The sequence below is a fragment of the Panthera uncia genome (genome assembly GCF_023721935.1).
Source record: "Panthera uncia isolate 11264 chromosome B3 unlocalized genomic scaffold, Puncia_PCG_1.0 HiC_scaffold_1, whole genome shotgun sequence".
Lineage (NCBI taxonomy): Eukaryota > Metazoa > Chordata > Mammalia > Carnivora > Felidae > Panthera > Panthera uncia.
The window spans coordinates 32,014,429-32,041,845 of NW_026057582.1; positions in this window are offsets into that span (position 1 = coordinate 32,014,429).

The following is a 27,417-nucleotide window of genomic DNA, read 5'->3' on the forward strand; positions in this document are numbered from 1 at the left end:
GCACGACACCGTAAATGTGCCTAATGCCACTGAATTGCACACTCAAAAGTGGCTAAAATGAGTAAACTTAATGTTATGCATATTTTACCACAATAAACAATTTTTTTCTTCATGTGGAAATGTACCGTCTCATAGACTCAGTTCCCTGCAAGCTCTCTCCGTGGGTCGTTGTAACCATCCCCTTACTTCAGGGCAATGCTGACCTACCCAGGACGGGAGAGTACTTATCCTATTTGCAGATATTTCCAGGGAAGGGAGCCCATTACATTATTAGGCAATCTTTTCCAGTGTCTCAAAACCCCAGACATTCTTGGTACCAGACCTTTCCTGCTGCACCTGAAGTTAATTTTTTCTTGGTCAGTAAGTGCTTTGTCAGCCCACTGACTCTTCACACACTCAGAGGCTCTTGTTACATCACCCCCCTGTATCCGAGCTGAGGGCACCAAGAACGGGCTCGTGGATGGACTTCGAGGGCCTCGTGAGACTTCCTCTCATGCTTGCGTCTCCCTGGCCTGATGGAAGGAGCCCAGCCACCTCTCACCTCATTTGAGATGCAGTTGGTTGGGTACTAGAGTTTTCTCTTGCTTCTCCCCTCTGTACCCTTGTGTCGAAGGCCTTTTGCTGCCAGAGGGTGGAGGTCCCCAAAGGACAGGGGCAGACCCGATGGCTCATTTCAGCAAGCCCCTTGGCCTCCCCTTTGACCACAGACTGCATGGCACCTTAATCAGCTGCTTGGAAGGTATACTTGGCGGGTATGTTCCCCACGGCCTGGAAGATGCTGACCTTGTCAGCTTAGAAACATCAAAGGGCTAATGAGGGAAAACAGGGGTTGAGAAAGACACCATCACCTGGGTGCCTGTTGACCGCAGGCTTGCAAGACTGACACAGCTGAGAAATGTTGTCAGGAACTCGGAGGAAGTGGAGCCTTCTCTGTTGTGAGGACCTGCTCCCAACCCCCCTCTGGGGCACAGGAAGGGGAGGGGGCGAAGCTAAATGGTGGCCCATGCTCAGTGACTCAGATGTCACTGCCACCGCAAAGGGAAATCCGTGTGGGGGTGGGCATCTCCAGAGACCTCCCTCACCTGTGATTCAGGGGATAATAACATCACTCCTGTCAGCCTCGGAACATTTGTCAATGGGCTTGTGTTGATGTTGACAGTTTTCATTTCAACTCATGGCTTATATGAAGGACTTGGCCTTGAGTAAAGGCTGAGCCCTGAGGAAGAAACAGCCCTCATATGTCCTGCAACTAGAGTGGAAATGAGGAAGGAGAGTCCCTGTGGGTCAATCCAGTAACTGGGGCTTCCTACGAGCTGGGTGATGGGCACTGACATTAATGCAGTTTGTGCATCATAAGGTGACCTTGGTCCTTTGTGTTTCCCAGAGAACTGGAATATGTAACAGAGCGAATCCCAGATGCCCTGGGAGAATTTTCATTATGTTCAGGGGGCTGAGGGGCTGTCCTCCATCACTTTGGAAATGCTAGTATTAGTATCTGGTTGTTTTTGTTTCTTTTAAAAAATCACCATGTGTGGGTTTTCTTGTTGTATTTGCTCCTATCACATCCTCCAACCCCCAGACTCACCCGCCTGAGGAGCTGGCTTCAGGAAACACAAATCATGTGCCGCAGAAGGTATGGGAGCGGTTGCCCAGGTTTTGTGTGAAGAAAGGGACGGTATCTGTGTTATTCACCTGTGAAGTCCCAGGACCTTGCACGTTGCAGGCATACGGAGGCTCCGATTCATCGTTGATACATCTTACAGAGAGGAGACAATAGTCACAGAGAGTTCCCTCGAGTTGCCTGATATTCCGCAGCAAATCAGCAACGAGGCGGGGAGGTGAATTTCCCCTTCCAACTCACAGGCCCGTTCTCTGCAGGAAGTCATGCCTGTTTCTTTTTAAGCATCCTGTGGATGGCTTTGGGTGTGAAGTAGCTCTCCCGGCGGGGAAGCAGTGGACACGGCTGAGTCTTGAAGCTCAGGACTGGCTTTGAGACTGTGCCTCTGACAGGATGGGCAGGGCTCAAAGGCCTTGAAGAGCCGGGAAGGCCTTTCCTGAAGCAATCGGCAGGGGGATCGACTGGGTCCTTGGGGCTGGGGTTCCCTTGGTCTAGAACCGCCAAACGGCCAAATATTGGGACTCCGGTTACTAGAGGTGCTCCTGGAAAGGGTCTTCTCGCAGCCTGGCCCTTGGAGCTGAGGCAGGCCTGGGCCCTCTCCTCTAGGACAGGCTCCAGAGAGCCCAGAGCAAAAGGGACAGTGCATCTGCCTTGTTCCTTGGGGCTCTGTTCTCTTTCTCAAGGAGAAGGCTTCTTGCTTATGCGTTTGTCAACTGGGTCGGGAAAGTCTCCTTCCCCATGGACTGGATCAGAACTTGAATAGGAGGGATATCGTCTTTCCAAGAGTGCTCTGTACTTGGATTGACCATCATTTGTGTCCTGGTCGTGAGATCATGGGACAGAAGCGGCAACTGAACCGGGCTTTAGGACACCTTTGTTTGCCGGGCCTCGCTTCTGGAAAGCTAATCTAGGACAACACTGGAGACTGTAGGCAGCTCCGGTCCTGCCCCAGCCCCGGTTCTTCAGACCTCCCCAGACTCAGACATCCTTCCACACAAACTCTTGTTGTTCCATCTGAGGCCCAAACAGCCCGAGGCCTGGGACAAGCGTGGTTTCGCTGAGGCCATCAGAAAAGCTTACGAAGCGTGATCGGCCGCTGGCTGGGCTCATGCCGCCTCACTGCACTGGTGTGGCTGCCCCAGGTTCCCTATGGGACAGTTAGCTCACCCACTTAAAGTCCATCAAAGGACTTGTTCAATATTCCGGTCCCCTTTCTGTTCATTTGCCCTGTCCTCCTGCCACCCTCTCCCACTGCCCCTCCTCTTTTCCAGCTCTCCGCTCCATGTACAACAAGGACCCTGAGGCCTGGAACAGCTCACAGAGCTAGCTTTTCTTCAGCCGGGCTCCATGGCTGCGAGGAGTGTGAAGGCGTTTTAGGGATAAGTTGAGAGACAGTCAGAGAGTGCTGAGAAGTTACGCCTGTTTCTTCTTTCTTGTCCTTTCCCCCTCTGGGGCTGACAGACCAGATTTTTTTTTTCTTTTTTTACAGTACATTTTGGCAAGCCCCATTTTTTTCTGACAGAAAAAAATAACAGGCATATTTTGGGCGATTACTCAACTGGGGTCCTTTGTGACAGGATATGCAGCTGCGTGACTAATGGAGCTGGCTTTCTCCTGGCTTCCTTCCCCTTTCAGAGCTCTTGTTTACTGCCCTATACCAAAAAAAAAAAAAAAAAAAAAAAAAGCCATAAGCTACAGATTTTTATATAAAAAAATGCCTTGTGAGATACTCAAAGGCAATAAATCCTTTGGATATTCCATTTCTAGGGCTGCAAACTCCCCGCCCTCTCCCACTTTTTCTTTTCAAATGCTTAAGCTCTTGACTCACGACATGTGAATCTTCTTCTCCCACCCCCACGTCCCTGCTTTCTTCTGAACATATGTCCAGCAGATCGTGTCTGTGTGTGTGTGTGTGTGTGTGTGTGTGTTTGGAGAGGAGAGCAAGATGGGAACCATATTTTTGGTGCTTAACTCAGCAATTGCTAAAGGAAGGAATAATGACTTCCAGGGGCCTCGGGATCTTTCTTTCCAAGGCCTGTGTGTTTCCATAATCTATGACAATTTTGTGGTGTAAGCAAAAGTTATTACAAAACATAGAACTAGCCTAATGAGGAAGGGTATGTTCTACACAAGGAAGGACTGTCTCTTTATAGAGGAAATCCAAATTTTGGCTGGTTTTGGAATTGAGAATCCTTGGGCTTTCCATAGAACTTTTGGAAGAGACTCTCTTCAGCCTCTAGTGTTCGGCAACTGGGACTGACTTTTTAGTTTTTCTAGAGATCAAAACAGCTTTTCATTTCAGAAAGTGTCAGGCCTGTGGATGGGAAAAACGAACTAGCTAGTCAGGTTTGATGGAGACAGATTGGTGTAGATGAGGTGTATGATTTGTGGCCAAATGATGAGTTTGAGCCTCACTTGGGATCTGGAATAAGTCATTTAACACCTGTAGGTCTCTGTTGCTCTCATGTGAAAATTAGGATAGTGTCCCCTCCCCATAGGTGGCTGACAACAAAAGTGAGATGACAGAAGTCCATGACACGGGAGGGAAGTGTGAAGAAGTATGCACAGTGACGCGTCTTCATCCAAAGGACCACGCAAGCTTTAAACAGAGGAGAGAGGCTTGTGCCATGACAACCGCCCACCATGGGGACAGAGGCTCTTTATATAGCGGCCCAGGACACAGTCTTCCGGGATGTTTCTGAGGCCGGTATCGCCTCCAAGTTTGCCAAGTCCCTAGTCATCTTTCACATGGGTCTCAGAATCCTAACTTTGATCACAGGCCTTTCCTCATCAGGAAACTCTCATCAAAACCAGACAAAGGCACCACTAACCTCATCTTGCCTGCCTTTTCTTCTGTAGCTAGCTCATCCTTTGCCCACACACTGCCCCAGAGATGTGAACGCCGGATGCCGTTTACTCTAGCCCTTAACCCAACATTTTCCCTGACGTTACTTGGAGGCCCCCTCCTCCTTGACCCTCCTTCCAATCCTCTTCCTGCTCCTCTCTGTTCAACCTTGCTCATTTGTCATTTCCTAGAAAAGGTCACCGAAAACTTAGCTTTTCTTGGAGTCTACACTGACTAAAGATACCTCAAGTGGACACCCCAAGCCCTCCAGCAAAACCCAGCAACTATCTTTCTTACGCCCCATAGCTCAAGTCTAATGTCCTTGGCAAAGGCAGTTGACTTGATTTTGCCACAGGGTAAACTGAGGCACCAGTCAGGGAGCCAACTGGCCAGGGATGACATTGTTAAGTCTTTGACACAGACAGGAATAGAAACCCCACATCCTGATTCCAGTTTGCCTGGAGCTTAAAGAGGCACCTTAGCTTGGATATCCCAGAATAGTTTCTCCCAGGCTGACCAGCTGTGCCGTGATGTGTTGCAAGGGTTATTTTTTGTCTTGGCTTAGCTCTTAAAACAACACCCCAAGCTTCCTAAAATCGGCCTAAGAAAATCCATTTCTCACAAAGTCATTTTCTTGCCAAGTATAAACCTAGTATATTACATCATGGATGCCTTTGGGCCTCACTCTCAGCTTACAACGACACTCAGGTATCTGAATTAAATTCAGAAATCACAGTTTATTGAAGGAAACAGATCATTAAGTCACTCCACTGGACCGAAGCCGTCGACATTGCTTATTTGGAGAAGCTGAACGTTGAATCATGTTCTCTTGGTTCAGGCGGACCTGGACCTAGCCGGGCGCTATTTAACGCCCAGGTGTGGCCATTAGATGGCAGATGCCCATGGGGGCTAATGGGAAGAGGCAGAGGTGCGCAGGAGCCGGCTGGCATTGGCTGGTTGTTAAATTTTCAGGAATTTTGTGGGCCGGTTGTTAAACAGAGCCGTTATGAAAATTAAATTATATAAACTTACAATTGAATACATCATATTCAAAACAAAAGTAATAAATATTAAAAACAGATCGCATCCTAATTATTTTTGCTTCAACTTACTATTGTCCATGCTTTTGATTTACATGTGTCTTACATCCATACGGTGGGAATATCGTACAATGGTATGTCGCCATTCGTCTCTCCCCAACTCCACGTCCGGCCACCTCACGGTGGGACCTTTGGAGTCAGCCACGGTGAGAATATTTATGCCACAGAAATTGGCAAACTCTACAAATCAGGGCTTGCTTTATTGTTTCGTTGATCGTCTAGATTTAAGAAAGTGATACAGAAAACACTAACAAGGTAGGTGACCTATAGAAGCGTGTCATTATCTGTAGCAGTGATGTTGTGAGTCACACAAGGAACTGAGGTAATGTTCTTCCAGTATCCAAAAGTAACCATCCACTTCAACAGTTGCTCCGTTGTTGACCAAAGAGTGAAGTTCTGAAATACGTCTCCGTTGTTTTACTGTTGTCTTACTTATTATTGTCAGTGAGATGACCGACCAACATTCATGTCAGCTCTACTCTTGGAAAGCTGGCTGTTACACGCTTACCGTCGCCTCCTGGAAAGGAGTGTATATGGGCTGCTCTCTTGGGGGTCCCGGAGGGAAGACCACCGTAGAATACCTGCAACTCAGCAGTAAGGAGCATGTCTGAGGGGCAGCTGGGGAAGAGGAAGGACTTAGTGCTGTGAAGGGACCAACACAGATGAGCCAGTGTAGAACCAGCAGTCCGAGATGAGCCCATCTGAGCAGGAGTGTGGAAAATAGAGTAAGATAGGCTGGGTTGAAATGTACCACTGGACACCAATGAGGTTAGACGGTAGAAAAGCCATCGTGACTTCTACCTTCAAGGTGAGGATCAATACTGTATATTCACAGCGCTTTAAAGTTCTCAACGCCTTGTTTGTCCACGAGCTCATGTGACCACCGGAACAGAACCAGGAGGTCGATGGGTAAGTTAGCTGTCAGCATCATACCCATTTTACAGATGGGAAACTGAGGCAATTGGTGGCTAAGTAGTTCACCCAAGGTTACTCTCTCCATATCAAGGGCTAAGCTGGCGCTTGATGGAGAAACAGGAATAGTTCTTTGGGGTCAGACACATCTGGGTTAAAAATCCAACCTTGTTATTTATGTAACTTTGGTAAAGTTACTTTACCCTTTAAAATCTCTTTTTTTAACTTACAAAATAGGGACAACAATGTCTAGGTCCCAAATTTGCAGTGAGGGTTGGTTTAAATGAGATAATAGGTATGGGGAACTGGTACTTAGGACACCGGTGATAAATGTTCATTTCCTTCTCCCTTCTACCACAATGTTTTAGAATTATTTATATTTGATTTTGAAATGAAGTATACGACTCTTTTGGCTAAGGTATCTTTCTAATTATAATTTTTAGGTTTAAGTGGAATTATTCTGCATAGTTTTAGGCAAAACAAATTAGAGGAGGTAGGGGCAGGGGCAGGGGCAGGGAGGAGGGGGGTAGGCCTGAAGAGAGCTAGCCCAGGATTCAGATTTGGTAAAAGGCTCCCTCACTCACTGGTAATGGGAGAGAATCCATACACACTGTCATGTTCAGCAAGGCGTCTCTGTGCACCAGGACCTAGAGCTCCAGATGGCCTGCCCCTTTCTTGACCTAGGCTTCCACATCACCACCGGCAGAAGTGGGGAGGTGTGGCCTCTTAGTCCTCTGTCCCTTGAAACACTCACAGCCTCACCACCATGCTTTGCCCTGGGACAAGGCCGACCCCACAGGAAGCAGAGGCCTCAGGCCATTCCTCATCCAGTAGAGAGGCAGCCTTCTCACCCACCAAGGACACCTGCTCCTTCTGCCCAGATTTACTTTTCTTCTTAGCACCTGTCTGTCTATGCCATGCTATGTGATTTATAAAGCTGTACGCTCCACGAGGGCAGGGCTTGGTGTTGATTTCACTTGGGACCTAGAACAGTGACAGAGAACATGGAAAGCTCTCACTTAAATAGTTACTCAAAGAGTAAAATGGGTCATCACCTCACCGCCTGCCTCACCTCACTTCTCTGTTTCAAATGATAGTCCATTCTTTGATGGAGGTCGGTAGACTCAGATTTGGCTCAGGCCTCACAAGCATGAACTGTGGTAGTGGACGGTATTCTCAGAGATCTAAGGGGAACTCCATGAAGAGTCAGGGGTCCCTGAGGATGGGCGGCTGACTGACCCACAGGGACTGAACAAGGCAATAGAGCTCTGTGGTTAAGAACGTGTGGGTTAAAATCCAGCCCCTACCACTGTAGCTATGTAATCTTGAGCAAGTTATCTTCTCCCTCTCTGAGTCTCATTTTTCTTATCTGTAGAATGTGGATAAAAATATCCGTGAGGTTATGGCATGGATTAATGGGCTAAAACATGGTGTGTCCTTAGTACAGAGCCAGGTATGGAGAAAGGGAGCCAGTATCCCTCACCTCACAAAGGAGGTGGAAGAGGGGGCAGAGGAGCACGGCCCGGGGAGCTAGGACAAGCCAAGCATGCTCACAGCCTCGGCTTCTGCAGACACAGCCAAAGCCTGACCAGCGTGGCATGGGGCACTGCAAAGGGGCTTTGGAACAATGACACTGGCCCAGGAGGATCTGGCTGAGACATGGAGCTGTCACCATCACAGCCTCGCTGGACCCCGAGGCTGCTGGCATGACTCCAGTGACTTTGCGTACGTACGGTGGCTAACACAGATTGATCTCCTTGGGGAAAAGAAGCACGAAGGCACCTCAGCCCGTAGGAGAGGATGCGTGCATCCGCGTGCATGCGGGAAGATACCACGGCTGAAGCCATACCCATGGTTAAAGGACACAGAGATTCATGCAATGCACAGAGTTCAAGACAGCAGGGTTTAGAGCACAAGGGAGGAGAAGTAGGGCAAGTGGGGAGGGGAGGCCTCGTTTTCCTTGCACAAGACAGTCATGGTTCCCTTCTGAGGGGTGGGTATTCAGGGGGCATTGAGGGCAGCGGGCGTGGTGAAAGGGCAGGAGAAGAGACATCAAGGACAGGCAGTGACGTGTGAAAAGGTCAAGCCCAAGTGAAGAGGACTGGGCAGGGGGAACAGGGCAATTGGGGGTGCACAAGGAAGCTACAAGCCTGTGCGGGGCCTAATACACCAATCATTAGGCGAACAGTCTGCCCCTGACTGAGTTCCCTGGGACCAGCCCGTTTTAGCCCAAGAGTCCCTCTTCTGCTTGGTATTTTAAATGCGGTGGGTGCTCAAGACTGTATGATATATGGGAAGGTGGAACTAGAATAGGGGCCAGGAGATTTAGTTTGAGGTTGCTGAAATGTCATCTTCTAGCTTCGACCTTGTGCCTCAGTTTCATCTTCTGTGACACCTGGCGGACCATGCCTGGCTCCCCCACCTGGTACTCACTGTCACGGTGAATGATAAGCACTGAAAGTATGTAGTCAGTCTCACAGGCCTATTAACCCCTGGGGCCTTTGATTCCGGGCGCTCCTCAGACCACTCACTTCAGCAAGCCCACCTGACTAGTTTGGCCCCACGAGAAGAGGGGGAGCTGCCCTGGTTGGTTCTGACCTCCCGCTGGCCTGCCCGCAAGTGGAGACAAAGTCCCTGGATCCTGGGCGCTGAGGCTTATCGATCAGTCGATGCAGCTCAGAACTAGGTGCGTGAACAGACGCCTGCGAAGCAGTCTGGACTCTTTGCTTGAAAGCCATCTGAGAGAGCCAAAGGATGCCTGCCCTCTCTGCATTCCTCAGCAAGCACCGCCACCCCGCCTCCCCACGCCTGCCTCGCCCTGGAAGCGCCTGTGCAGGTGTCGACACGTACGCTTTTCTGGACGCTGGCTCTCCCCTGACAGTATGCAACGCAGGTGCACATTCCACTCTCCTGCAGTTACCTTCGCAACTGTGGGCACGCCACATTTCCTTAATCTCCCGGGTCTTAGTTTCCAGAGCTACAGAGTAGGAGCCACGGACACTCTAAACCTCCTGCCTACTGGGAAATCTTCCAAAAACTATTGTGGAAGTTGTAGATGCTCTGGGACTGCTATGGGCCAGCCTGAATTCCCGCACCAAAGGCAGCCACTTCCCTTGTTCTGGTTCAGGGCCTTTGGGGTCCCCAACTGTTACCTACTGTGAGGGTCTAGAGCCAGCCTGCCAAGATGGGGTTCTAGCTTCTACTTACTAGCTGTGTGAGCGGGGCAAGTCACTTTAACCTCTCGGTGCCTCTGTTTTCTCATCTCTAAAAGAAAGAATCGGGGCGGCATTTACCTCATAGGTTGTTACATACGTAGCATGAGCTCATACCCTTAAGTTACGAGTTAACACAAATGTGTGAGTTCGTTCGTAAGTGTAAAGTGCTTAAACCTGTGCCTGGCACACAGTAAGACTAAATAAGTGATACATAATAATAACAGTTACTATTATCCATTTTCCACCCCCAGTTATTGCTCTGGTCCCATTTTCCTGACTTGCTCACCATAGCCTTAGGGCCCGGCCCTGTTTACCCTAGGCTTGCTACTACCATGAACACCCCAAGACCTACGGAAGCAGTGGGTGGAAAGAAGGTTGCATAAAGTAGGATGGGATAGGGGGTTGAGAAGAGAATGTGGCTGCGCTCAGGGAGGGCCGGGGAGATGAGAATGGCCTAGAAAATGGGATAGGAGGAACAACGCCTAGGCCGGCCTCCCAGGGGCCTGATAGCCCGACGCAGTAGCAGACTGTCTGTGGACTTGTTCTCATATCTGGGGTCCACCTGCACCTCTGTTTTAGGGGAGTGAAGCCTTATCTTTGTGTTTCTCTCCCGGGGTGGGAAATCAGTGAATGACTCTTCAGTTGAACCACACGCGGGAGTTAGCGTGCTAACCAGCGACTGTGGTCTGTGCATCCCAACCCGAGGCCTTTTCTGAGTACTTGTGTCGCAAGCTGGCCCATGAGGGAATCAGGAATCCCCTAGACACCCAAGCAGGCTCGGAGAATAGGAGTGCTGTCTCATGCCCATTGGCCTAGACTCTGGGCCACTTCCCTCCGTCATTTCTCACCTACCCCATGGCACCGTGTTAGGTCTGAACCAGATAAACCCCAAAGACTTGAAATCTCCTCAAACTATATCTCCCCAGATGTTTTTAGACCCCCCTCAAGCTCCCTCTAGATGTTAATAACACCCCAATCCTGAAGATACGGTCTTAAGGAAGGGGGCAGGAAAGGCTTGCCTTGTCTACCTGCTGCCTTTCTTCCTCTCTCCCCTCTGCTTGTCCTCCTGGCCTGGAAGAGCTTTCTACTGTCCCTTCCTATCTGGAGGAAACTTCCTCAGGCCACCTGCTGTCTTTTCGGCACTATGACTTACAGTAAAGTTCCGTTAGTAGGTTTCCTGGCTTTGCTCTTGTTATGTAAAAGGAAGATTTTAAAATTTAGGAATCCTCTTTCCACAAAGCCTCTAGCAGCTCATGAAAGTCAGTGTGGACCTTCCAGGCTGAGCAGTGGCCCTCGTCCCAGATGGTGTCCTCTCTGCAAGAGGAAGCAGTAACAAGACATGACTCACAAAGGAAAGGAAAATACAATGGTTTAGGATGTTCATTGGTTTTATCCCCGCATACTGAGGAAATAAAACATGTATCATGATGCTATTTCTGTATGATTTGACACATTTGGTACTTACGCAAACATATTTAAAGTAAATAGGAAGGGCACACACTAAGTGAAAGTGATCTTTCCTGAATGGTGGATATAGATCTGATTTTCACCTCTGTTTTTTGGCTCAAATGTATTTTCTACAATTAATATGTTACCTTAAAGTAAAAATAAAAGGACAAAATGGATGACTTTTGACATTTTATGTGAAATGTTTTTTAAGATTTGTTTTTAGTAATGTTTATTTCCGAGAGAGAGAGAGAGAGAGAGAGAGAGAGAACGTGCACGAGCAGGGAAGGGTCAGAGAGAGAGGGAGACGCAGAATCAGAAGCAGGCTCCAGGCTCCAGGCTCCAAGCTGTCAGCACAGAGGCCGATGTGGGGCTCGAACTCACAAACTGTGAGATCATGACCTGAGGCTGAAGTTGAACACTTAACTGACTGAGCCACCCAGGCGCCCCTTACGTGAAATTTTATATGAAACATATAAATGTATATTTCATAAATGAATATGTAGGAATATATGTGAATGAACATTTTATATGTAAAAAATTCTATATGCCTCTTCATTTATATAATTAAATATTATACAATAGATAACATAATACATATAATATACAATATAATATATACTATGCATTGGTATATAGGTGACTATTGATAGAGAAATACTGGAAGGGATTACAACAAAACTATCAACCGCTTCCCAGTTGTGTTTTTCTGTATTTCCCACGTTTTTTTTGCACTGAGCATTTATTACTTTTGTAATTTGAAGAAAAAAAAAAAGCTGTGTGTGTAGGCGGTTCACTTTGGTGAAAACAAAACTTGTCAAGCTATTTTCAGATCATTATTTATGCTTGTTCTCCTGGTAAGGTTATCTGCTTTTCTTAGCATGAAAACAGGCACCACTTCTTTCCTGTTCAACAGCTTCTGTAAGATGGGCTCAGACCCTGAAATCACTACAGGATTTGATGTTTCAGTCTGGCCAGATTGGGCTTGTTCAGAGAACCGGTCAGCATGGTCTGGTGGCCTGCAGACTAGCATCTAGGTTTGTTTACAAACGGCAAAAAACCCACATGGTAGAGCACGTTCTGGGCTTCATTTCCATGCACGAGGAACTCTGTCTTGTCCGTGTTGCCTGTCTGGAGGGGATGTACAGAGGATTGATCAGAAACACTGTTCGTAGGCCAAAGCAAGAGAAAGGTGAAAGACGGTCTGAAGGGGGTTGTTGAGGCTGCATCCCAACTGTCCAGGCCCCTGGAGAGATCAACATGATGTTCTCTTGGTGGTTTTCTATCCCTTCTGATCTCCCAGACTTTCCTGATGCTTGTGTCTCTGTTTGCAATTTGTCCTTTGTTTTCTAGATTGTTCTGAGAGAAAACACTGGTTTCTCCAGTTGCATTCTGGAGTGTATAAATAGCAAAGTTTTGGGTTCCCACCCTCTGTTTATGGATGTGCCCCAGGAACTTTTACTCAGTATATAAATGGGCTCCAGAGAAAGAAAGGACTTAAATAGGCAGATCTAGACTGTCTGGAACCTCTGGGCCCAGATGGGTCCATCCGCAAACAAGGACTTACTGTATCTCCTCCTAGTCCCGTTGCCCTTGGAATTCTCTGAGGGAACTTCCTCTCTGCCTAGAATTTTGAAATTCTCCGATGGAAGTTTGGTGTAATGGCAAATGTACTTTTGAGGCCTCAGAATGTTTTCCACTCTTCACCAATCAACCTTCCACAAAGCAGTTTTTAAATCCTTCCCTAGCACTAATAAGGATTGAGAAACAATAGAGGTTTCATGCTCTTGTCCAAATTGCATGGAAAGTTCCAGGGGCTCCAGGAGGGAAGGATGGGGAGGAGAATAAAAACAGAACATCACGGTCTCAGGATGTCCAGCTTAAAATATTAGCCTCTGAAACTCACTGCTTCAAACATGTCACTGAGTCTGTAAATACCATTCTCATCACCTGGGGTTGTAAAGCTAACATTGTTTAGCTTTCTGGCTTTGCATTTATGGTTTTGTTCGATTGCAGGACACTGTTCACCCAACCGCCACCTTCCATGGGCCTTTGTGGGATTCTAGGACTATCAGGGACTGCCTGGGAAGGAAAACTCATTCCGCCACTGCCCGCAAGAAGGGACCACCTGGGCTCACAGTCACCACTCACCGAACATTCCTATAGTTCTTCCAGGTTATACATTTTTGTGATCACTTAACTATCTTTTCGGATAACCAATCAAATCTGTAAGTATTGCCTTAGGGTCTACAGTGTTCAGAGCGCTGGGGAGGAATTCTTGGAGCACACATTCTGAGATAAGGTTGGGGGACACTCAGGCTTGGGGAGACAAAGGCCAACACATCTGAAACAGAGAATGTATGTGATAGTTTTCAATAAGAAGGTAAGTTCTATTTGTGTGTGGAGTAGACAAAAAGAGCCATGAGTGGAGAAGGAGAGGGCATGGAGACTCCAAGTTTCCCAGAGGTTTGGTCAAGAGTGGGGGAAGGGGAGAGGGTAGGACTGGAGCTGGATCTCAGCCAATGGGTAGCATCTAGATAGATACTGTAAGCAGAGGGAATGGAAGGAGCAAGGACAAAGAGCAGAGATGGAGCAGGATACAGGGCGAGTTTGTAGGTTTGGCCAAGGTGGAGTTCATGGGGGAAGGCATGGCAGAGCAGACTGGAACAGCGGTAGCATAGGGCCACATCATGGAGGGCTTTCAAAGCTTCCTTTTCACTATAAGTTCCCATGTGCTCTTTTCCAGATAAAGACATGTTACCAGCAAGGACTTGTCCCAAAATCTGACATTTGCTCCAGACCTCTTCCTCCTGTCTCGTCCCTCATACTGATCCATTAGTAACGCTCTCCAAAGCACTGACCAACCCAGGACAGGTGGTTTGCCCAGTTATCATGGGTGCCTCATGGACAGTCCAGCCAGCTTTCCCTCAGCAGGGAGCTTCATTTTGCCAACAGAGCTGGACTGGGAAGAGCCTGGATCATGGGTTTGGGCTGTGTGTCCACCGGCTACCATCTTGGGAGGGCCGGTGGCAGACGCCAGGAGCTGGCCGGCATCAGGGTGCAATCTGGTAGCCACCGAAAAGACCCTCATCCTCGGAGGGTCTGTGAGCCCACAGACACCTGCTTGCTTTGGCTCGCCTTGGCTGGGTGCATTTCCGGCAGAGAAGAGTGGGAAACGGACCGGTGGTTGAGAGCTGATAGAGGGAGGAAAGGGTCTTTGGTGCTGGAATGAGATATTTGTGAGCCCCTGTCTACAAACAGACAAATGCTGGCCTTGTGAACAACATTGCTGGAGAACACGACTCAAGTGTCACCGTTGCCTGAAGCATTCCAGTGGGAGATGACGGTGGAATGGGCCTGCCAGTGCTGCTCTGCACGTAAAAGGGAAGATTAAAAGGAGCAAATGGCCAGGAAGGCAAAGTGGACCGTGTAATGAGGCAGAAGATGTGAGGGGTCAGGATGTGAGAGGGAAAGCCATTGATGGGGATTGCTGAGGACGGGGCACTCCCGGGGATGAGAGCTATGGTAGCGGTTCTTGGACCCTTTCCATGTCTGTGCTCTTGGCCTACTGCCTTCTATATGGATTCGTGAGACCAAGAAGCAAAAGGAAGGAAGAAGGGCTTCTCAGCAGAAATGCCCCCAAAACAAAGACTTTCTGCCACCAGCAGAGCTGCAGCTGGGGCTGGGGGACACTTGCCACTCCTCCCTGCCTCATAATCACGACTTTCTCACTCAAAGACTGTCCATCTGTCCATCCATTCCGCCAAGCCCCAGAGCCCCATGCTGATTTCCTTTGGAAGAGCCCCAGCTCCCGGAGCGGCCTCGACAACAGCAGGGCCCACAGACGGCTCCAAGCCCAAGCTTCCCATCACAGGCAAGGGTCGGCCTGGTCCGTGGAAGCTAAAATAACACACTGGCTGTTTATGAGCAAGAGCCCTCAATAAAGTCATCGGTTGGTTCTCTAGGCAGCGTGTCTAATCTTCTCTGGCTGCCTTTCTGGGCCCGTGGCTCCTGATCTATTTTGGTCTTTCTCTTCTTTGACTCATTCTGGGGCTTCCGTGCCATAAATCTGAGCCCCCTCCAGTGCCTGGTCCCACCAGCAGGCAGACAATTCAGAATTAGCGGCGGTCATGGTTGTCCAAACTGACAGGCAGGGAAACTGAGGCACAGCAGGCTACAGGGCCTTGTCTTCTCTCCCACAGCGACCCAGCGGTGCAGCTGCCAGCAAGGCCCAGGGTTCTGGCTGGGACTTTAACACTGGAGCTTGTAGGCAAGGCTGGGGGCTATGTGAACCGCTATAAAGCTCTTACTGGGCCACACTCGGTACAAATCCCAGGGCTGAGTGGCAAATGGGATTGCAATGGGGGTGGTTTGTGTGTGTGTGTGTGTGTGTATGTGTGTCCTGCAGGCTTGATGGTAGTGTTCGAAACCTTCCCCATTCCAAGCACAGAATAGAGAAGGACCAGAAAACCCAAAATAGTGGGGGTGAGAGAACAAAGAACCTTCCCAAAGCCACGGTTTAAGCTGTGGACAAATAGTCTTCCTGTTTCTCATGCAAAGCCCCTGCCGCTGGGCCCAAGGGGCTGGATGGGCTGGTTTGGCCAGTCCAAAGCCAAGGCTGAACTCCTGACTCCAATCCCTCCCTCCGCCCCAGGCCTCCCTGGGTGCAGGCTTACGTGCTCTAGAGAGGGGAGTGGGGGGTGGGGGAGGTGGGAAGGCTGTTAGGGTTTCAGACACTTTCTAGGTGCCTCAGGGGACCTACATATTTCCTATGTAAAGTTCAGTCTGTTTGCAATTAGGCCTCTCTTCTTTGCTTATTTCCGGAGAGATTAAAAATAGCGAAATCAGCTTAATCTGGGACTCTCTGAGATCAACAAGGCCACTGTTTCCAACAGCATGAAAATACCAAACGGTCCCACCCACATTCATGGGTCACGCCGCGTGGCAAGGCCTGGTAGGCTTTCTGTAATGAAGGAGCCTTAAGTTGCTTGCATTCTCAACAGATAAGACTCTGTTTTTGGACCCCAGCAAGGATATTTTCAACTACGATGGAAGGTATTCCACAGTGTTTAGGGTCTGAAATCCTCTCTTTCCTTCTAAATGAGCTCAAAGCTACGGATGCCTTTTCAGGAAAACCCACCTTGGTTCAATTATTTAACCAGTTTTGGCCATTCCTTGGGAATGTGGGCACAGAGTGGATCCTGGGCAGCTTAAGGTATGAGGATCCCACTCCTGACGGTCACCATCAGCACAACAAACAGGTTGTTTCATCGAGGTGGGGAGTGGTGTCATTGATCCTCAGCAGGCCTGGGGAGGAGCAGCCCATATCTGCTCTGGGAGCTGGCTCTTTGGGCTGAGGAGGGCAGTGAGTCAGAAGAACGCTTCCTTTTGTGCCCTACGTGTGTCAGAAGGGAAAAGCTGAGCTGCCATGGCACAGAACCCCACATCTCAGTGGTCATGCCATCTGAGACTGTGACGTCAAGATCGCTGTAGTCGGGGGAGACAGGACTGGATGGTTCCTGAGACACTTGTAAGGTCCAGCCCTGTAAATGCCTGACATCGCTTTTGTCTACAGCCCTTTGGCCAGAATCCCGTCACATGCAAGGGAGGCTGGGAAATGGAGGATTTGGGGTGAGCAGGCGTCATCAGAGGCTTTGACCCAGCATCATCAGGCATAAGGAAGCCTAACGAACACCCTCTGAGAAACCTCTCACGAGGCTGCCGGCAGAGCTGTCCTGTGGACCGATAGGGCCTGCCCACCCACCATTTCCTCTTGGTATAGATGCCCACAGGAATGTGGCTGCCTTGGGGAGGCATCCTGGAGCCCAGCCCCAGGCTGGATGCCGAGATGAAGCCTATAGTAGGTAACTGGAGTGAATAAAATTAAGTATCTGCGTTATTAGTGTAAGTAGATGTCTTCCAGACCATCAGAAGGCTGGTTGACAGCATAGGGATTTGTAAAAACTTGTCCTTCTTGGGGCCACAGGTTTACTGGAAGACGGACCAGGTGAGAGGCCTTCATGCTTGCTTACGACGAGGCCCTCCCGCAGGCAGCACTCACAGGGTGAATGCTCCCTCCTGCTGCAGGTGTCTGACTAAAGTGGCTGGTCTGCCTTCAGTGAGGACACGGGGGCTACGTCCTCAGCCGCCGGGGGCCCATGGGACAGGGCTCAAGTGCTTTTTCTGGGATGGTGCTGGGAGGGGAATTCTGCAAATAGTGAACAGTCAGCAAAGGGAGATTTAATAAATAAGAGTTGATTCACATATTTTAACATCAACAGAATTAATAAAGCATTTCATCCAGACTGAATTAAATGATTATCATGGATTTTCTTCTACGCTGGGGACTGATAGAGTTTTGTCAAGGGGATGTTCTTTGTAGTGCCCATCTTGGCATTCATTGGCTTGAGATTCTAAAACTGAACCCTCACTAATATGAGGATGAGCAGGTGGGAATATTGGTTCAAACTGGGTGTAATGGTTAATTTTATGTGTCAACTTGGCTAGGCTATGGTGCTGGTTATCTGGTCAAACACTAGTTTCTGTGAAGGTATTTTTTAGATGTGATTAGTAGTCACGATTACTTGATTTTAAGTAAAGGAAATGACCTTCCATAATGTCGGTGGGCCTCATTCAATCAGTTGAAGGACTTAAGAGCAAAGGCTGAGGATTCTGCCTCCAGACTGCAGCATAGACAATCTGCCTGAGCCTCTAGTCTTTGGACTCAAGACAGAAACATCAACTCTGATCCAAATCCAGCTTGCCTGCTGCCTTGCCTCCCATGAGCCAATTCCTTTAACTCTCTCTCAATCTCTCAGATATATGTGTGTGTGTGTGTGTGTGTGTGTGTGTGTGTATATATATCTCCTATTGATTCTGCTTTTCTGGAGAACTCTAACTCTACACAGCTATGGGGAAAGCAGGTTAAATTACAAGTCATTTCAACAAGACGTTTCACTATAGCAGTAATATTTACTATTTCATTAAACATAACAAAGACTAAACTTGATGGAAATGGTTTGATTAGGCAATTTCAATTCTAAAGAGGTGGTGTTTGCTGGGGGAGCTTCCTGTGTGGGGCTCTCCTCTTCCTGTCTGGGTACCTCCTCATGCCGCTGTCTCACATTAGAGTGTGAAAAGCCTCCGTCGGTGCACCTGAGCCACAGCCTGTGCTTGCAAATTACATTACTATGGCTGGCCCCGCCTGCTTTCTTTTCATTCCGTTTCAATTATATTTGTACCTTGAAACAGCAACTGTCAACTAGGGCTCTTTGGTTGCCAGACACAGAAAATCTGTCTCAATGTGCTTCGGCAACAGAAAAATCTAATGGTCCGTGTAACTGCAAGATCCAGAATCAGGGTCAGCATCAGACACAACTGGATTCAGGGCTAAAATAGTGTGTTATCAGGACTTGATGACTTTTAATCTCTAAGCTTGGCTGTCTGCTATGTTGGCTTAAGATTCAGCTTTCATGTGACCAGAGAACAATAGCAGATCCAGGCCCTGTCCCTCTCGAATTTGAGGTTCAAGGGAAAAGAGTCTTTTCCCCCGAAGTTCTAGGGAAAACCTCCAGGTATTTCATTGGCTCTGACTGAGCAGATGCCTCTTCCTACACCAATCACTGTGCCCAGGAGGATGGGCTGCACTGATTGGCTTAGACCTGGGCCGTGTGCCTCACCGTGAGTTAGCGGTGGTATTGGCTGTGCTAGAATCTCATGGAGGGAGGACGGAGGACAGTGTAGGATTCACCAGGAAGAAAATGGAGCACGGGTACCAGAAGAGAGTGGACGAATGCCCAAGAGCTAAAAGAGCAAATGAGAAAGCTTAGACATGCATAACCTATTTATTTACAGAAAAGCACCTCTGGGGGCAATGTCAGTGTGAAGTGGGTTCACTCTTTTTTTTTCTTTTTTTTTTTGATGGCCCTAGAATCCCTTCCCATATGTGCTTGGTACCATTGTGACTGCCAAGGTCACAGGTTCCAGCAGTAAATTGTTCTTCCCTTAAGTCCCTTTCCCAACACCCAGCTCCATTTCCAGAACCTGATATAGACACAGTTGGGGAGGAAGTTGGGGGGGGGGACTATATTTCTGACAAAGCAATGTTTCCATTTCACACATATGACTAATAAGGAATTTGGCCAGGAATAGCTCTTTTGCAGTTTTGGAAACCCTGGCCTAGACCATAAATCACTGAATGAAGCTTTAGCCACAGCCCTTAACTTAAAACTCAGTTTCCATCTGCCCAGGACCTTGCTTGAGGAATGGAGCAACAGAAGAGCTGAGATTGAGTATCTAATGGTGTCATCCCATTGGGATAGTCCCTACGCCTGTGGGGAGGTCACCTTCCCATGGCATTGCCCTCAGCAGCAATCTAGGGTCAGGCAGAAATTCTGAGCTTGGTCCCTCACTCCCTTCTCCTGCTGCCTTGCCAATACAAGCCTTAAAAGTCATGGAAACATCTCTGGTTTTCTAACTCAAGGGATTCCAGCAGCAAAGGTCAGAGAGTGGGAGGTCATATGGGAGTATGTGGAAGGGCAGATATCTCTGGGCAGAAAGATGCTTGCCCTTGCTGCATCTGTGTGAGTAAGGGGAGACAGGGACTGAGAACACAGAACAGCATGGCTTGTGGCTCTCAGGAGAGAGAAATCAGGAATGAGGGACATCGGCAGCGAAAAGAAGCACGTCTACGCTGACAATCCAGGACGCTTAGTTGAGCATTTCCATTAGGATAGACATCCAGAAAACCTCGAAGCTTCTAACGCAGGAGATAGAGGATAACATGGCACGAGATGGTGGGCATGTTGATAGCTCACTAGGAAAGTTTCAGAACTAAAGATTGGACTGGAATGGCAAATAAGCAGACCAACTCAGTGTGATCAAGTACAAAGAAGATAGAGTCGGTGGAAGATTCAGTGGTGATGAATAGATAGCTTGGGAATTGTCGCCTCTCTTCTAACGGGGAGAGCTGTACTCCTCCATGTTGGTGCAATCTCCAACTTTCACAGAGCCCAGATCTGGGGGGAACCTTGTTTTGCCCTACACCAGCTAAAAATAGTAGGGTGAAATGTGACTGACCAGAGAACCTTTGACCTCTTTTGGGTTTAGCTTTTGGACAGAGTTAAGAGACTCTCTTCTGAGCCTTATTTTTAGTAAGGACATCATTGGGGGAAGGATGGGGTGGGAAGAAGCTCTGGAAGGGCAGGCTGAAGGGCACCGCGTTTCTTTAGCTTAAACATGTAGGAATCATACTTTATGTTGGGGAATTTTAAGATCATGCCAAAAAGGGATAGGAAGGGGCTATCAGCTAGAATGCAAAAAATAGCTTTGTGGATTATTTTTTGCTTAAGATGTCTCTTGAACATCAGTAATAGAGGGGACACATCAGTGGCTCAGTTGGTTAAGCATCTGTCTCTTGATTTCGGCTCAGGTCATGATCTCGTGGTTGGTGAGTTGGAGCCCCACATCGCACTAAGCACTAACAGCTTGGAGCCTGCTTAGGATTCTCTCTCCCTCTCCCTCTCTCTCTCTCTCTCTCTCTCCCTCTCTCTTCCCCTCTCTTCCTTTCTCTCATTCTCTCTCTGCCCCTCCCTGACTCAGGTACTCTCTCTCTTTCAAAATAAATAAACATTAAAAAAAAGAAAATAAGTACTAGAATTGAAAGATTCTCCAGCTACTAACACAACAACAACCACAGTACTTGTATTTTCTTTCTTTTATAGTGTGTGGGCAGATAACCTGCCATCCAAATTCCCTGGTAGCCATAAAGAGTAAAACCTTGCAGCGCATTGCCAGCTTATCCTGGCACCAAAGCAACACAGTCAAAGGTGAGAGTTTCTCTTAATAATAATCTGTGATAATTCTCATTTATTAGGTGCTTGCAATTTGTCTTAGTGTTTTACAAACATAATCTCATCAAGTCCTTGCAATGAATTTGTTAGAAGGGATTACTGCTCCCATTTTACAGAAGACAGAGCAGAAGCTAATGAAGTTAAGTAGCTATAAAACTAGAAAATGATACAGATGTAATTCAATCTTGGTCAGTTAAACCATAGGTTCTGTGACTTACCCATGTTGATGCTGTTCTCATCAACACCTAGGCCCTCTGCCCCCCACACTTGAGCGCTGTTATCCTAACTCTTCTGGCAACACGATTCAAAATAGGAGTGCATCGGTCAGCACTGGCAGGGGAAAGATGGCATGCTCCAATGGGGTAATTGAGGAGGACTTAGACATGGGGCTACTTACAAATCAATGAGCAAGGTTAAAGAAAACTAACAAGGTATGGTGAAAGCCTCCAGGGCCAGCAGGAGTGGGGGCCTGAAGGACAAAGTGGGAGAGGCATGAGAGAAGGTACTCAGGAAAGAGACACCCCACAGGAGCCATGGCCTCAGGTAGAGGGACAGAGAGACACAGGGGAGCAGGGGCCAGTAGGGTGATTTTGCCCCACTGACCTCTCTCTTCTTGATGCATCCTATTGACTGAATCCAATGGAAGCCAGAGAGCCAGGGCCCCCAGTGATGCAGTCCTCAAGGTCAGCCTCCTGGGGCACAGAGCAGGGGGAGAAGGATGGAGAGGGGATCCGGAGGAGCAAATGGACATGAGGAGCATAATGAGTTAACAAGTCAAGGTGTCTGAGGGAAGCTTCTGCTTTGGGGTTCATGGATAATCTCTATTTTACATACAGGCAAAGGGATGGTTTCTGAAGATTTAAGAAAGAAAATGCTGACTACTAGGAATCAGCATGGGCTCACCAAGAAAAGAGATGGTCTACCAGTTGCACTTTTTTTGTAGGGGGTGTGGGATTCCTAAGTTTGCTCGTGGCATCGCATTCCAGCAGAGCAGGAATCTTATGGCACTCGTGAGGACAATGAGGGCTGGAAGACCACAGAAATGCAATGGCTGGGGATGTGCTAAGTGACTGATCTGACAGTGCTGGTAAGCAGACGAATGTCAGCCTGGATGGGTAGTCTCATCCTGCATCCCAGAGCACTCCTGTCTCCTTATACTTCAGTGGTTCCACTGGAGACTGGTAAGAACTTTTAGAGGGCAAGCTTCTCTACCTGCAGCTAGAGGCAGTAGTTCATACCTTGGGCAACAGGATTGGATTCCGCAAAGACGACAACAGTTTGGATTAATTCTGGCTAAATACAACAGATGAAATACAATAGGGTTAGATGTACCTCTGGAACCTTGGGGGCAAAGCAAATGGAACTATACGTGACTAAGATGTGAAAAACTTGGGGGTTTGTGTTGATGGTAAACTTGACATGCGTCAACATGCATGATTACCAAGAAAATTGGTGTGATCTTAGGTGACGTTAACTGAAGAAGAGGGATTGGGATTAGGGATTAGGGAGGTATTTCTCTGGCTGGATTCTTTATTGATCCATCCCATCTGGGATGCCACAGCAGGTGTCACTTTTAAAAGAGAAGCACAAAGAAACTGTACTGCATTTGGGGAGAGGCATAGGAACGGGCCCTGAAAGAGTATCACAGGAGGAACATGTGGAGGAAACAAATGACAGAAAGGGCAAACAAGAGAGCGGTCTTCGAGGTGGTTGTACTGAAGAGCTGTGTCCATATCGTGCAGAGAGCAAGCACCATGAGCAGTGGGTGAAGGCTAAAAGAAGCAGACGGAAGCTCCAGCTGCTGGCAGTCCCATGGGATGTAGGGTAGTGAGTCTGCTCTCCCTAGAGGTGTTCCAGCCAAGGGCTGTTGGAGAGGCATTGAACAAAAAGGACAGTCGCATTGTTTCAAAGGATCGCTGTTGAATCTGAGTGCCCAGCTAGCCACATGAGTAGTGTTTGCACACTGCACTTCCTGCACTTTGACAATCCATCAGCCGTGGTGACTGATGATAAGCACACCCTGTGACTATTTGAGAACGTTCGTGAATGTAGGCTTCCCCAGCGTAGTGGAAAAAAACCTGGGCTCTCGTGTCAGGCAGACCTGGGTTTGACCACTTCCGGCTATGAGGCCTCGGACAAGTCACCTGGCAGGCGGCTTCACTCAGCCCCAAGGTGCAGGCCCTGTGGGGGAGCAAGGCTTCCATGGTGAGCAGGGAGCTGACGACATTCCTGTCCTGGGGAGCTTGCTGTGCTGTGTCTGTTGCCTCCTCTGTAAAATGGAAGTAATTACCGCTGCTCTACAGTGTATTGTGAGGAACTGGGGACTAATACGTGAGGAGCCTGGGGTCAACCAACTTTTCATTCTCTCCTCTGCAAGTAGCTCAAAGCTGTGAACATCGGCAGGAAGTCATGGGCGCCCGGAAATGCTCGTGAGCACTTGTGTGAAATCTGTCTCCCTCTTTCCTTCCAAAGGTTGCTGAGCGTCAGGCCTGCCCACGGCCCCCTCCTTCACAGCGGCCCTTCCTCCACAGCCTGCCCTCAGTCCATGCTCCCCCACCCTCCAACTCGTCCTTGGGGATCCTACCCACAGTTTGGTGGTAGTAGGGGTGGACAGGTGGAGTGGGGAGGTTGGGGGCTTTTTAGAGCGGTCACCCCTTCCTTAGCAGGGGGGGAGGCCTGTTTCTGTGGTCCTGGGTCCCAACTGTAGGGTTCCACAATGTCCTGGGTGGGGCGAGAGGCCTTCCAGTTTGCCTTCCAGTTTCAGGATTCTCGCTCAGCTCAGCAAGTGGGGGTTCTACCCATTTTTCAAGATTCAGCCCCAACACTGCCTCCTCCGGGAAGCATTAATCGGGTTTTCCTCATCCTTGAACATTCTAGGCCACGTAACCAGGCACTGTCAGGGGCTGGTCGCCTTTCCTGCATCACTCTGTCTCCCCAGCCACAGTGTAACCCTCCAGGGTTGGGACCAAGTGTTCTGGTTTTCTGAGCCCATAATAACATTGAGCACCGTTTTGAAGATATGGTAGGCTCCCAATAAATCCTGCTGTTTGATTCTTTCTGAGCCTTCCTTTCACAAATCCCTTTGTTAAGTGGAGAGCAGGAGGCGTAAATGGTAAGTTAGTATCCATTCATCCAGCCAACATTTTACAAGTGTCTCAAACCCTGATTCGCAAACTAAAACCTGCCCACAGGCACGCCTCGTGAGGCTGACATGGTTGTGTGTGTGTGTGTTTAATTATTGCAAAAGTTTAAAAAAAACCCAACCCTAGAGATTTTATACAAAACTCTGAGTTTCTAGGCTAATATTCAGCTGAAACTGAGTTGTGGCCGGCCCCCTTAGATAGGCCTTTTCTGGGTCATGGCAGTCGCCACCCAGCTTCACTCCTTTGGGGTACTTTCAGCCCCCTTGGGCATCTGACTTTAGTTTGAGAGCTAGTGACATCAACAGGAATCCTATGAGATTTTGAGCTTAGTGATATCTGACTTTCCGGGTTCGCTTCCTGACCCACCAGAGGATGTGTTCCTTCAACCAAATCCAGGGCAAGATTCTTTCTCCCTTTGGTGCAACTGAATCCTAATCCCCCTGTGGTTGCGGGCACCTCCCTTCGGTCTTGCTGGCCTGGGACCCCGCCCAGCTTTTGCGAAACGCTAGGTGGGCAGGTGTGTGCCCCAGCACCCAGGGCACAGCTCCAGGTTGAGCCCAGGGGGCCTCTGCAGCTGCTCTCTATGTGTCAGTTCCCAGGCAGAGGAAGGCTGTTTGGGGAGACCACCCACCCAAAGGCTGGGCCACTTCTCTAGAACTTCCTTTCAAAGACACCGCGGGAAGCGACCCTCCGACTGGCCTGGTGCAGTGACCTGAGGTTGCCCACGCTCTCAGGGCAGGAGGGACCCTGCTGAGGTCCCGCTTCCTGCCCTCTGCAGGCCCGGATTTCAAAGCTGTTCATTTACTCTTCCTTCTCCTCCCACCCTCTTCTCCTCCCCAACATTCTTTGCTTCTTGTTTATATTGCAGAAAACATCTGTGAGAGTAAATGACTGAGATGAAAGATCTTGGCAAAGGGCTATTTTTCTTTGCTTGGCTTAAAGGGGACAGATGAAGACTTCAGCCTCACCCTCGCCTTCCCCAGCGGCTCTCCCTCCCCCACCTCCCGGAGAAGAGAGAAATGGGATCTGAATGAAGACAGACCAGAAGGTGGCCCAGCCGGCCCCAAGTCCCCAGGCAGGGGAGATTGTTTTTCCAGTGGAACAGGCTGGCCCGGAGGAAAAGGCTACACGGAGGGTAGAGGGAAAGAAGATACAGTGTTTGCCCGCCGGCTCTCCGCTCTTTGCCTGTACTCCAGGCGGCGCGGCCACCCACCGCCGCCTGCAGCGGACTCCTCTTTCTGGGTGACTTGTCATGTGATGGAGGAGAGACCGGCCCACCGCCTCTCTTCCCCCTTGCTCTTCTGTCCTGAGTGCTCGTGCAGTTTTACAGGGAGTGACGGCCTGGGGCGTCACATCCTCTCTCTCATCCCAAAGGAGGTTTTGGATAAGTTAGTAACTTCTCTGACCCTCAGTTTCTCCATTGGCTCTCCTGCCTGGCCATTGTCACTACAGGAAGGAGGCCAGTGGCCTTTGTTGTTTAGAGGAACCCCTGGTGCATGTACCTGAAGACAGACCTGTCAGTGCCGGCTGGGGCTGAGGGTCCTGGACCTCACTTCCTTCCTACTTTGCTCCTCTTCGAGTCCTACAACGACCACGGGCTTTCTTGGGAAGGCAGGGCCGGATCTTCGGAGGACGTCGGCATGGCAAGACAGTTGTCATTTGGGAAAATCACGAGCAGGTTCTTCCCTGGATGGGATGTGGGCTAAGTTTGGCCTCAGGTATAGGAGAAAGAAAATTTGGCACAGGGGCACGGCTTAGGAAGAAAGCAGTTGGTGTTTGAGGACAAGGACGGGAAACTTTCTCCTGGCCACTGCATGGTCCAGGCTGGGTCTACCAGGCTCCCCAACGGAATCCGGGGACATTTGTTCACGGATGATGAAGCCGGTGGGCACAGAGCGGCGGGCCCGAGCCTGGCGACCTGGACCTGCCCTGTCTCTTAGCTCCATAGAGAGGTAACTTTTCCTGTGCACAGGCCTCCCTCAGGGGAGGAGTGCACTTTCCTAGGAAGGGAAAGGCTGGTCAGAAGCATGAAGTACCCCAGATTGGTCTCTGCTAGGGGAAGGGAAGGGGATTCACCTTGGCCACCTTGGCCAGGATGCATCTCTGCTCCTGTAAGCTGGACCCTTGGTGCCAGTGTATACAGAAGCCCGGCTCCCAGCAGGCTCACTTAGCAGTGTTATTCAACCATGTCGTTCGAAATGGGGAAACTGAGTTCTGAGAAGTCAAGCAACACAGGCTGGTCACACCGTGATAAGTGTAAGTTATAGCCAGGATGTGAACTTGGGTCTATGTGGCTTCAAAGCCTCAGTGTCTCCTCTCCTGTCCAGTAGGAACAGCCATAGCCCCAGGTAGCATCTACAGGCAATTTAATTAAGAAAAGTCCAGTTTCTCAGTCACACCAGCTACATTTCAGTGCTCATAGCCACACGTGGCTAGTGGCTGTCGTGTGGACAGTGCCGATATGGAAACTTCCATCTTGAAGAACGTTCTGTCAGTGTGGTGACCAGGCTGAACTGACTTTCTATCCTTTTTAAGCCAGGCTGTTTAAACCATTTTATTCAGTTACAAATTCATCTCTTCTAACACCTATGCCCACCTCCCCTGTCCAGTCTGTCCCCAAGGAGAGGGTAATTATTCAGCCCCTCTGGGGATGAATGGGAGCATTGCTGAGCAGAGGGGCTCCGTGACAGCCAGGGCCAGGAAGTCGGCCCTGTCCTCTCTGCCACACTGAACCTTCCTTGCTGTGTCTGTGTAGAACTAGGGCCTGGTGGGTCCGCTCAGGGCTGGGGGCCATGGGGCCTCACTCCCTCACCCACTGAGGCAGCCCAAAGGTCACATTGCCGGCCTGCAGTCACCCTTTCAATCACCCAGCCCTCTGAATGGGACCCTGTGAGCGAGCTTTGTGCGAGCACAGGAGAAAGGGGCTCTGTTTGGAAGTCTGGGAGCAGCTCTGAGCCCCGCACAGAGGCCAGCCCTGTGCAGCACCACCCAGAGAGGTCGGGCCTGGGAGGGACAGTTCCAGCATCACACATGGGCCTGCCTGTTCCCATACTGGGTTGTGCGTGGACCCAAATCCTCAGTTACCCTAAGGGGAAAAGGGGCAGGTGAAGAAGGTTAGAATGAGACAAAGGTTCTACACCCTGCTGAAGGGTTTGTGCACAGTCTTCCTGGAGGCCCCAGCCTCCTACCATCGTCCCCTTCGGCTGATGGAGATGACTGAGGCACACAGAGAAACTTGCCCAGGTCACCCAGCTAGATGGTGGCAGGCGAGGAGGCTACCTGAAGCC